This window comes from Cupressus sempervirens, chromosome 7 (assembly GCF_028749045.1).
Source record: "Cupressus sempervirens isolate cs-2001-9-10 chromosome 7, ASM2874904v1, whole genome shotgun sequence".
Lineage (NCBI taxonomy): Eukaryota > Viridiplantae > Streptophyta > Pinopsida > Cupressales > Cupressaceae > Cupressus > Cupressus sempervirens.
The window spans coordinates 239,833,191-239,845,251 of NC_143124.1; positions in this window are offsets into that span (position 1 = coordinate 239,833,191).

Here is a 12,061-nt window from a genome sequence, read left to right on the forward strand (position 1 = left end):
GATTTAATGCTATGGCTATTTACTTCATTCCTATGTTGTTATGCATTATGCGAACGTGACTGATTTAAATAGATTATTTTAATATAAATAAATAAATGGTTAAATTTGGTGATTTAATGCATTTATTGCTTTCTCTATGTTATTATATGCAATTGCACTTGATCGTGTTGTTTAGTGTGCAGGATTTCTATCCCTGGCAGTGGCACATGGAGTTAGTGATTCAACCTTTCATATTTTACCAATGTCATCCTTGTATGGTCGACATATCCTTAATTAAATGTTTAATTTAAACCTTTTGGTGATGATTAAATCTGAACTCATTTGCATTATGTGATTAGACCAGTGAGCGTGTCTATGCATTTAGAAGTTCGCATTGTCATGAAAGTCGTTAAGGAGATTTTTTTTTTTTGGGTTTTCAGGATTTTTAATTGATTTATTTTAAATTCTAGCAGCTTTTTCATAGATGAATTCCTATTTCTAGGAATAGCCTATTTTGGTTTGGGTTGATTCAGGGTTTAACTAGATTGGTTGGTTAAATACCCTAATTGATTATTCACGCAAAAAGTGAATGAGTATCCGAAAAGAAATTTAATTCCTCACTTCATTGTGTGTGCTGCCCTATTTTCTCAAGTTTTCTTGGCACAATGTGGGTCATGGACCTTGATGATCCATTTGGATATCGGTCAGACCACTTTTGCACATGTATGTTGCATTTGGATGCGTGTTGCATCCGTACTCCTGATGTTGTGTTTGGTTGAGTGATTTTATACCTATTATGGTTTCTGTTGGACCTTTGCTTTTGTTTCATGAGCATTAAGATTTGTGTAGAATCCATACTCTCGGATTGAGGCCAGTTGAGTAAGTTCATGACTTTTGGTCTTGTTCCATCATTGGGATTCGTGTAGAATCCATACTCTCAAATTGAGGCCGGTTGAGTGATTTCATGATGTATGGTTTTATTGGCTTTGGGATTCGTGTAGAATCCATCCTCTTGAGTTGCTTTCAGTTGGGTGTTTGTTTTGCATTGTGTTCTCATTCTTGTCCTTGTGTTATGATCTTCGTGATGGTGATGCACCACACACGCATATGTGTGTGTACATTTGTTGGGTGACTTGCGAGGCTTGATCTTCTGTGGATTTGCTGAAAGTTATGATCATTGAGGTTGGGATGGGAGTATGCATGCCCACGGGCACTTGTTGTAAGATGAGCATGGGTAGGGTAGGGTAGCATATGGAGGGGGCTTCTATCTCACAACCTGGTGACCTTAGTCCCATAGGGTTGGCAAAGGATAGGAAGTTTTAAATAAGTGATAATTAAAGAAAATGTGTGACTGGTAATAAAACTTAAGATAATAAAATGTGTGTGCAAGGCCCTCCGTTGAGGACTTGAAACGCATGAAGCAAGCTTGGGCTTTTCGATGCCAAGTGACTCTTAATGATGCTAGTCCCTACATAGTAGCCTTTTGAGTTTTTGACTAGGACCTATACTCCTTGCATTGTCTTAGGTTCTTGGTTACAGCCATCATACTATCTGGCGTGAGTGTTACCCATGGATGTTGTGTTTTATGTGTGTTTTTGGTTGGATCGTTATCTCCATCAGCACGGCGGGTGTGGACCTATGGGTGACACGTGCTTGGGAGGCGTAGCTACCTTCACCACTTCTAGGGACCGGTGTATAGAGACGATCTTGTCCTAGTGCGATCGTTGCTAGATGTTTTCACTTGGTACTTCAAGTTCTGGAGTATGCTTTCTTGTGATTTATGCTTTCATTGGGATGCTTGTATATCATGTTTAGATGATGTTAGTTTATTTGATACATTCCCATATTATGATGTTTAGCATATGATTAGATGATGTTAATTATTTTAGTAGTATATCTGTTGCTTATTGCTATGTAGCATGTGATAGGTGATGTTACCTACTGTAGGATTATCTTATGCATTATCACTAGCATGTTAGATTTCCTTATGTTGATATTGTGCATGTTTTTAGTAGTGACGTCCCTATTACGACAGTATTGACGATTTGGTCAGTGGCTTGGAATGTTACGCACGGAGGATGGCTAGGATCCACGATGGTCTTATGATGCTATTGACGATTGGGAGGATCTGCGTACTTAGTTTGTTTGTTCAGTTCATTGCAATGTTGCTTTTGTTCTCTTCGATGTTTATTTCAGTATGCTCTTTGCTGCTATAGTTTAGATGGTTTGATGCTCTTTGTTCTATTTTTTTCTTTCACTCGAGTGTTCATGCCTCAAGATGTGGTTCCGATACCTCCTTGGTGTGGAGGTTCTTTGGTCTTTTTTTCCCCTTTCTCAGTTCTGGTAGTGTCTTTGTTTTCTATGGGTGACATTTGTTCAGCATTGTGCGACACTTTAAAAAGTATCGCATGCCCATGCAAACTATGTCATACGACACTATAAAGTATTGCACGCCTTCTTGAGAAATGTCATACGACACTAGAACAGTGTCGCACGCCTTCTTGAGAAATTTCGTACAATGCTGAAAAGTGTCGCATGCCTTCTTGAGAAATGTCATACGACACTGGAAAGTGTCACACGCCTTAAGGAGAAGTGTCGCCCTCCCTTAGTAAAAAGTGGTGCACGATTTTTGTGAAAAACCTGCACGTGCCATCAGCGGGCACTTTTCTTTGTGATCCAATCTTTTTGTGAGTTTTTTTGGATGCCCTTTTGGGCGTTCTTCAATCTTATGTTGTTGCATTTTATATTCTGGTGGTTTTCATTCAATGCAATTTTTCATTTTTTGTTGTTGTCTCTTGGGGTTTAAAATATATCATTTAAGTATAAGTTGATATATATTTTAATTCCTTATACTTAATTTATATTTTAATATATGTGAAAAATCTTTTGAGATAGGTTTCAGACCTCTCGGAGACAAGTTAAAGATTCTAGGAAATTTCAAGGCTTCAAAAATCCAAACTTAACCAATTTTCAGGGCTTCAAGATTTCAGACCTAGCCAAATTTTGAGATTTTGCATTTTACCCCAACTTGGTGTTTTTTTGATGACTGGTTGTTTCTTGTGTCGTCATCTTGTTGTGGTGGTTGTTGGCTTTTGTTTGGGTGTGTCAGTTTGGTAGTGGCATTTGGAGATTCATTGGTTGCCGGAATTGTGTTGAAGTCTTCTGTTGCGATCTTTATGATCCCTGTATGATGTTGTCATATGCATTCATACTTGTAAAAAAAAAATTCTTGGCTTGATGTGAATCCTTGTTTCCAAGGATCTCCAGGCGGGGCATTACAAGTATTCAACTCATACATCTTTGTGGAAGTCATTCGGTAGGGAACCTTCAAGTGCAATTTTGCTCCTAGCGCAAGATCTATGGAGAAATTAAACTCCCTCTTAAGGGGTACTTCAAGAAATTAATCTAGAAACACATATCTATGTTCCTATAGGATAGGATGATCCTCTAAGTGAAGTGAAATTTCTTCCTAATTCTTATCATGGGAAACATATAACTATCAACCCTTCCTCTTTGCTTTCTTCAATTGCATTGCTGAAATTTGTCTTAATTCCAAGGGTTGTTTGACACAATATACAACAACTAGTTGACCTATGCCATAAAAGTATTCAATCAGCTTATCATGACAGTTTACTAAGGCTTTGTGCTCACTTAACCAATTGACACCTACAATGACATCATAGTGAGCCCAAAGGTGCTACATATAAGTTGACCTCTATTCAAAAGATAGGGAGTTCCAACTCACTGCATGATAAACATTGGTTTACTTTGTGTTCAACCCTATTACCATACTCTTCATTCCAAGCTTCAACAACAAAACTAGCTCTAACAAGTATCTTAGCAACTATATTAGGATCTACAAAGCATTCAATACCACTAGTATCTATAAGAATTGAAACAGGGTATCCAAGAAGTGTACCACTCATATCTATAGGAGTAGCTTGATTATCTATATGCCTATGATCAGCTGCAGCATGAGTGTGGTGGCATGGTCAAATGTCCTTCCTATCAGATTGTTGTGGAAACTTAGCAGAAGATGACTATAGCCACATACAAAAAAATTTATCCTAGGGCCCCTCCTATCATCATTCCTATTCTGATCACCCCTATTGTTTCCATTCCTTCTATTTACATTTGTGTTGTTTTGATTTTAATTGTTGTTCAAATTTCTTGTTTTCTTATTCTTGTCAAAATTCACCTGATTCTTATGGTTCATGTTTTTGATTTGTTGTTTCTTTCCATTTTGCTTATTTCTATCATCATGATAACCCCTATTATCCTGATAAGAATTGTTATCTTGAAAATTTCTTTTATAGTTGTTGTTGGAATATTTAGACAAGGAAACATCCTTCTATCCCTATTCCAGCTTGAGGCCCCTACATAATGCAAAATCCATGGTCTTAGGTTCCTACATCTCTACCTCACTAAAAATCTTAGGTTTCAAACCCATCACAAATTTCAAGGTTGTGAATAGCTCATAATGTTGGTACTATGGAACATACTTCACCAAATGATAAAAGTGCTCATGATATTGTGTGAAATACATGTTCCCCTTAACTAGCTTGTAGAAGTTTGATGAATTTTTATCATAGAATAGCTTTGATTACCATTGTCTATGAAAAGTTGCAAAAATTCTTCCCAAGTTACGTCCCCATGCCAAAATTTCTTTTTAGCCATCATTTCTTCCCACCAAGTAGTTGCCTCGCCCATTAGCTTAAATGTGTCACAAAATGCTCTAGATTTTCCTAAATAGTTTCATACAAGGAAATAATTCTCCATGCTAGTAATCCATGCCTCAACATATTCCCCAGAAGCTCTACCATGAAACATGGGTGGTGCACCTTTCTCGAGATATTTTCTATAGTCAGCAACTATTTGTACCCTATACCCGACGGTTAGCTTCCACCTTCTGTTCTACCTCAAATCTCCTTAGAGCCTCATCCAACTACTCATCCACATGTTTCTTCCTCAATTCCTTTTCTTGATTACACAAGCCCTCAACACACTAATCTTCTTCATGCCTCTTTTCCTTTTCATCGACATGCCTACCTCGAGTCTCATGCTCAAGGTTATCCAACCTTTGACCTTATTTTTGCAATAAATCCCATTGTCAAGTCAATAGTGCCTTATCTAATCTAACCTTTCATTAGGTTCTTTAGCCCCTACACCACATCTTGGCCCACCTCTACGATTAGCTCTTGTGGCCATGGTGATAACTCAAACACCTAACACACATCAGTGCAAGTTAGCATAGTAGCCCAAAGGCCTAGTTTTAAAATACAACTTTGATACCATATGTAAGAAACAAATCCTAAACAAAGATGCTAGATCATACATCAATGAAAAATACAAAAAATAAACCAATCACAACATTGACGAAAAAGTTAATAGAAAAACTCATTCATTATTCATTAAATAATTAAGTATTGCAAATAGTTTAACAAAAAATTCAATCGTAACATAAAGATGCTGAAATACAAAGAATATACATCACATATCCATCATAGATTGATCAATGGAACATTTCTAACCTAATGGTTTATAATATTTGAGAATCATCATTACATCAATTGAATGATATTGTACATCATCACTAAGATAAAGATACAAGAACATAAGAAAAGTTTTGAAACATGATAGGTGTCATGAAATATATTTGATCTCCAAGCCATAAAACATCATCCTACTGCAATCTGAGAATAGGACTGTGGCCTAGGTGCTTTTACCTCACCAACCATGGAGTGTTTACTCACATGGGATTCTTCTTGACATGAAGAATACCCTGACCCTCACATGAGAAGTCTAGCTTCTAGAAATAAGATGGGTCAAATGGATCTGGTGTAGCCATAAACATACTACATACATCCATGTGCCTAGGAGCTTCATCACAGAATATGGTAGGGAAAAAAAAAGAACACGACATATCTAGCCACATGCAGTGAAATAAAACTATAACATATCTACTCACATGTACATTTATTTTATCTAAGCATATCAAGACATGCAAAAATAAAATTCAACATAGTCACACATCATCTATGCTAGTGTCAGAAAAATAGCATACTTAAATGTTGAAATAAATGGCTTGGCCAAGCTCTAAATTTGTCAAAATTCTAAAATGAAAAATAAAAACATAATAAATATTTCCTTCATAATTATGACATGTTGAGAGAAGAAAATTTTACCCAATCATCAATAGAATAGACATTATTACCAAGATTGTAAAGAATTGGTTTATCATTAATTAAATGTTATTCTGATTTTACTATCTTCCTCCTTGAGACAATACATAATATCTCATGAACATATTGTTCACAATATTTTGAAAGTCAAAATTTTATATAACAATATCAACATTTGTCTGGATAGGCTTGTTGGTCATAACACGCAAACTTCTAGGATTAATTATACTTGAAAGCAAGGTTTAAATCAAAGCTTATCCTTTAGTGTTAAAACATGAAATCCAACTAGCATTGTAAAGGTAGTAATAATCCATAAATTTAAGATACACTACCATTCACACTATTTAATGTATGACAAATGGTTTTCCTCTATAGTAGGTTCGGTTTCAAACAAAAATAAAAAATAAAAAATATTTAAAAATGTCCTATAGACTTCAATTTCTTGTTAAAAGCAAGATACAATATTCAAACATGTATATACATAATAATTTTTTTGACATAGCCTTGGTCTACTACATCAATAGAACATATGTACTGAATTTGATAGGCACTAAATAGTTGGTTGCATTTCAAAATATTGTTAAATAAAATGACCAATTATCTTTATAAGAGTATATAATGTATTCAAGAAGTGTGGAATTAGATCATTCTTTCATAGAACCAAAAAAGAAAGACCGAGCAACCTAGTTAGAGAGGGAGGAATTCATGCCATTCAAGGAATAAGGTGTGAAAGGAAAAAGAATATCCTCTCAAGTTCTTTTCTTTGTTAAGATAACATTATGTTGGATGAGTTGTAATGAAATGAAAAACTAAATGAAACTACCCACTCTTGAAGATTTTAGCATATGTATCGATTCAAATGTCTATTTAAGTAGAACTAAATAATTAAACCACTGCCCAAACCACATGCACATGTAATAGTGGACATCCATAGACATACAACTAGAAAGGTATCAAAATTCTAATCCTTATTGGTTTGAACACAATACTCATGTTTTTGCTAGCAATAAAACCATAGGTAAGGAAGGCTAATAAAAACATAGGTGAGGAATAAGAATAAACCACAATTTAGAGAGAGAGAGAGAGAGAGAGAGAGAGAGAGAGAGAGAGAGAGAGAGAGAGAGAGAGAGAGAGAGTTGCGAGAGGAAGATACTAAGTGTCAAGAAAGTCAATAGTTCAAGGTAAAAAATACATGCTCAGACTTTAGACTAAGAAAATAAAGCCTTTTTACTATTTAGACAAGTTCAAACTGAGAGAAAACCACCACATTTCATATTCATTCCTTTCAAATCAACACTAATCTATGGAAATAAAGTTAAAACTAGATAAGATGGAAACTAGTGCTTGCTAGTATAGACTCTAATATATGATCTCCCTTGTTAACCTGTTCTCTTGCCAGTTACTTATCTAGCCATCAATGGTCTCCTCTATTCTCACTTCTCAATATCTATTACAAACTCAGTCTTCTCCTTTCAATGGACAATGATCTCCCATTTTAGAAATGGATTTCCTTGTTTTGTTGTTTTTCCATCTATATGTTGGAAGTTTTCCCCCTCTTTTAATCCCCTCCCCCCACTCTCCTCTACTTCCATATTTTCCTCTAACTCCTACTCATGCTCCCTATCGTTTAGAATATATAGGTTCAATATTAATAATTATTCTCTCATATCCATCATTCCTTATGTCATTACTACTATATGACTTTATCAATAAATTAAACAAAATGGCATGTACATTAAATCAATCATTAAAAAAATACTATGTGAATGTGTGTATGGCTACGAGACCATTTGAGCATCTCCTTCCAAGAGGCTAACCCTCTCTACCTCAATCACACTCTCATCTTGTCAATCCTACATCCGCTCAAACACTCACAATCAAATTTGAGTCAATATTTGTTTAAGAGATAACTAATTGACACCTTAAGAATTATAATAAAAATACATAATAATTCATGCATCCATATCCATAGTGCATCATCATCATGAAACATAACTTATAACATCATCATTTGGAAATCCATTACTTCATCATAAAATAACATTACAAGCTTAATCATATTTAACATAGAAAGATATAACCAAAACTTCCAATTTATTAATCATCCATTTTAATCACAGTAATAATCACATCTTGAGCAATAGTCAATTTAATCATTACTTAAATCTAGGTTAAATCAAGGTTTGACCAAGTTAAAATTGACAAGGATGCTATATAACCACAACATACGCAAAAGCAATGAAAGTTGCAAGATAGGTCATGACATCTATTGTATGAAGTCATGCTTTTAAAGAGAATAAAACTCTAGTTGTTGTTTAGATTACCCAAGAATACTTGTGTTACTCATTATTGATTTCATTAGAATTCATTTATGTTACTTATTGTAATTTTTGTAAGTAATATACTATTGTGTTCACTTTTTTCAAAAAGTAAATTAGTTTTCACTAATCAAAGGTCATTATTTTTCTCAATTTGACATATTCCTAAAGATTTTATATTTGTTGATACAATTATCGATTATAAAAATATTTATCTCAAATATGGTTGGGTCTTATAGGAACCCTTTTTGCGGAGGCTATTTCCATATAACATTCTTTTTGCCACAAAACTAGTGATGCACATTTAAAAAATCAAAAGCTAATGAATTAAAATTATTATTAAATTTTCAGTAGATGTTTTATCTTAGTTCTAATTATTTAATTTAGATTTTGGTGCTTTAATTTTGAAGCAGTTTTAATATTTATTTTTATTTAAAAGTTCTATACTAAAATAAATACTTTTTATATCATTGTACAAAAAGAGTGATTATGGAAACAAATTGTCTAAGAAGGAATAGAAAATTTTTGAAAATCATTTTAGATATAAATCAAAAGTAATATAGTGTTTTTTTTTTTTTTTTTTTTTTTTTTTTAATGGATGAAGATAATAATTATAAGAATGCAGATGTAAATTTAATTTAATTTTAACAATTTAAATAGTTGAAAAGATCTACAAAAAGAGATATAATTTATTTTAATAAATTGGAGTATTGAAATGATTGTTATTTTGACATGATAATATTATGTAGATTGAATAGTTTCTTTTTGAAAGATAATTTTCATTAAGATGCTCGATTAGTAAATTGAACATATTATTATTTAAATATCATTGATTATTATTTTTATAGAAAATTGAACAAAATGAGAAGTCATGGAGGGTCCAAAGTGGTCAAACCCTTCACGTGTGTTGATTAAGGCCAACCATTTAAACTACGTTAATAGTTAGAGGAACAAACAAATAATTGAATGGAAACAAAAGTCATAGACGGTCCACAATGGTCAAACCATTCACATGTGTTGATTAAGACCAACGGTTAAACTACATTAATAGTTAGAGGAACTAACAGAAAATCAAATAGAAAGAGAAGTCAAGAAGGGTCCACAATGGTCAAACCCTTCCCTTGTGTTGATTATGACGAACAATTAATCTACAATTCATCTTTAACATTCCCGTTATGACAATTTTGTGCTATATAAAAACAGGAAGCTTAAATTGTCCTTGGCTAAATAACAGATAATATGCACCAGATGTGACCATTTGAAAAGTTTATTAATTAATTTAAAATTTAGAGAACGGTGGTTCTGTGACTTTTAATTTAATTAATAAATTACCAAAATGGTCATATCTGGTGCATATATTCGACTGCATGGACATAGAGGTCGCCGCTTTAATTATTGAAATCCCACACCTTCCAATAAAGGGAGGCACATGGTAACGATGTGGACATTGACTGACAATGGCTACCCAGCCAGTTATTTCGACCAGGCTGGGTATGACACCGTTATCTCCGGCCATCTTCCTGTAGACTATCCGACGTGGATGGGCATGCCCCATACCATCCCTTTGTCACATGCTAATCACGTACTGTCCTCCTTGTCACATCAAGATGATGTTCCCGTACTAACCGCAGGAAGAAGCCAGCTATCTAAATCAAATTTAAATCTGCTATTAACGTGAACATTGGAGACTGCCATGTGATTTTTAAAATTAGAAAAGAGAAACATATAAAAGAAAATTATTATTTATAATAAAATTTGATTTGAAATTAGACTTTGCCAATTTTATTATTTAGTGCTTTGAAAATAGTGTTATAGAAATATGTCCTTTTCTCTACTATGTAGTCAGCCATTTTTTAAATTTTTATTAAAACAGTTTCTATCTAATGTTGCATTTTAAATAATTTTTGAAATTAATTGTTTCTATATTTTTATTTTAATATATTATTAATATTATCTAACATTATATTAATATTATATTATATTTAAAATATTAATTTTAATAATTTTAATAATTTTAATATTTAAAATAATTTTCAAATATTAATTTTATAAAAATATTATATTTCTTGAAATGATTATATACTTCAATAACTATAATTTTTTATAATATATAAAAATTATTGTAAAGAAAAATATATGAATGAATAAAAACACCATACCACCATTTATATTTACATCTTATAATATTTATTGTCATCTATAAGTTGCCCCTTGGAGGAAATGATGTGAAAACTTGTGATAGATAAATATAAATGGAAAAAAAGAATATTTAAAATAAATAAGAAAAGATGATAGTATGCTTCGAAAACACAATGAAAAGATGAAAAATATAATCCTAAAAAGAAATAGAATCCCAATTGCATGATATGCATCTGAGTGTGAAAGCTTGGATAGATCATCAATGGAGAACCTAGAATGAGAAATGGTGTGTAGAGAACATAGGAAGCGTATGATTGGTGGTATGAGAACCAAATCCCCCCAAAATGATAATTTGAATGAGATTGATAGCTAAACAACTAGATGCTTAGATTGATAGCCTCAAAAATATTGGGATCCAATGTTTACCAGTGGCTTTCACTGTCAGGATTAAATTATTGAGCGAATATTTTTGGTGGTCCATGTCCACACGGTTACCATGTGCTATTAGCGGTACTTCCTTTATTGGAAGATGTGGCATTTCAATAGGGTAAGCTAAATAACATTTACATACGACAAAAGCGTCCACATGGTTACAGTGAAAGCTTACATGTCAGGATTAAATTATTCTACTTTGGCAACGGCTACCCAGGCAGGAGGATCGACTGCCTGGGTATTGCCGCCTGGTATGCCCCATCCCCCATCCTCTCATGCCATGCATATACACATTGTAACTTGTTCTAGATTCGACTGATTTGACTGTTTGTTCAATGAAGAAGGTTATGTTTTAAAATTTTAAAAATAGATAAGTTAGAATCGCTTTTTATGTTTTATTATTTATTGTAGTTAAAATTTTAACAATGTAAATTATGTTATTAATATAATTATATAATTGTAAAATTATGTTAAAATAATAACATTTTAATGATTGTAAAATATTTTAACTATAGTTAATATAATAACATTAAATCATTAAAATATAGTATTAAAAGTGTAAAAGGTTCATAGTGGATGGTAGATTAAGAGAAACATATAATTGATTTGAAGGTTCATAGTAGATGGTAGATGAAGAGAAACAAATAATTAATTTGTGAGTTAAGATTGAAGTGATAAGATATTTAAATCTAAATTAGTTATGGATAAATTATAATAAGTATCACAATTATCTTGGAATTTAAAGTAATTTTGGGTATATATGCTTACTCAATGTAATCAAGACTTGAAGAACTAAAACAATCTTTCAATATATTTTTAATTCGATAATTATAAATATACAATGTAAAATCTATCTATTGTAGATTATTTATCTACTCCACATTAGGCTTTTCTCTTTGACATTATAAATTTGTGTCAAAGAAAAAACACTATTGTATAAATTATCCTTTTTCATTATTTAGTTTTTGAAATTATAAAGCAGTTAAAATGGGGGCTAACCCAAGAACAAAG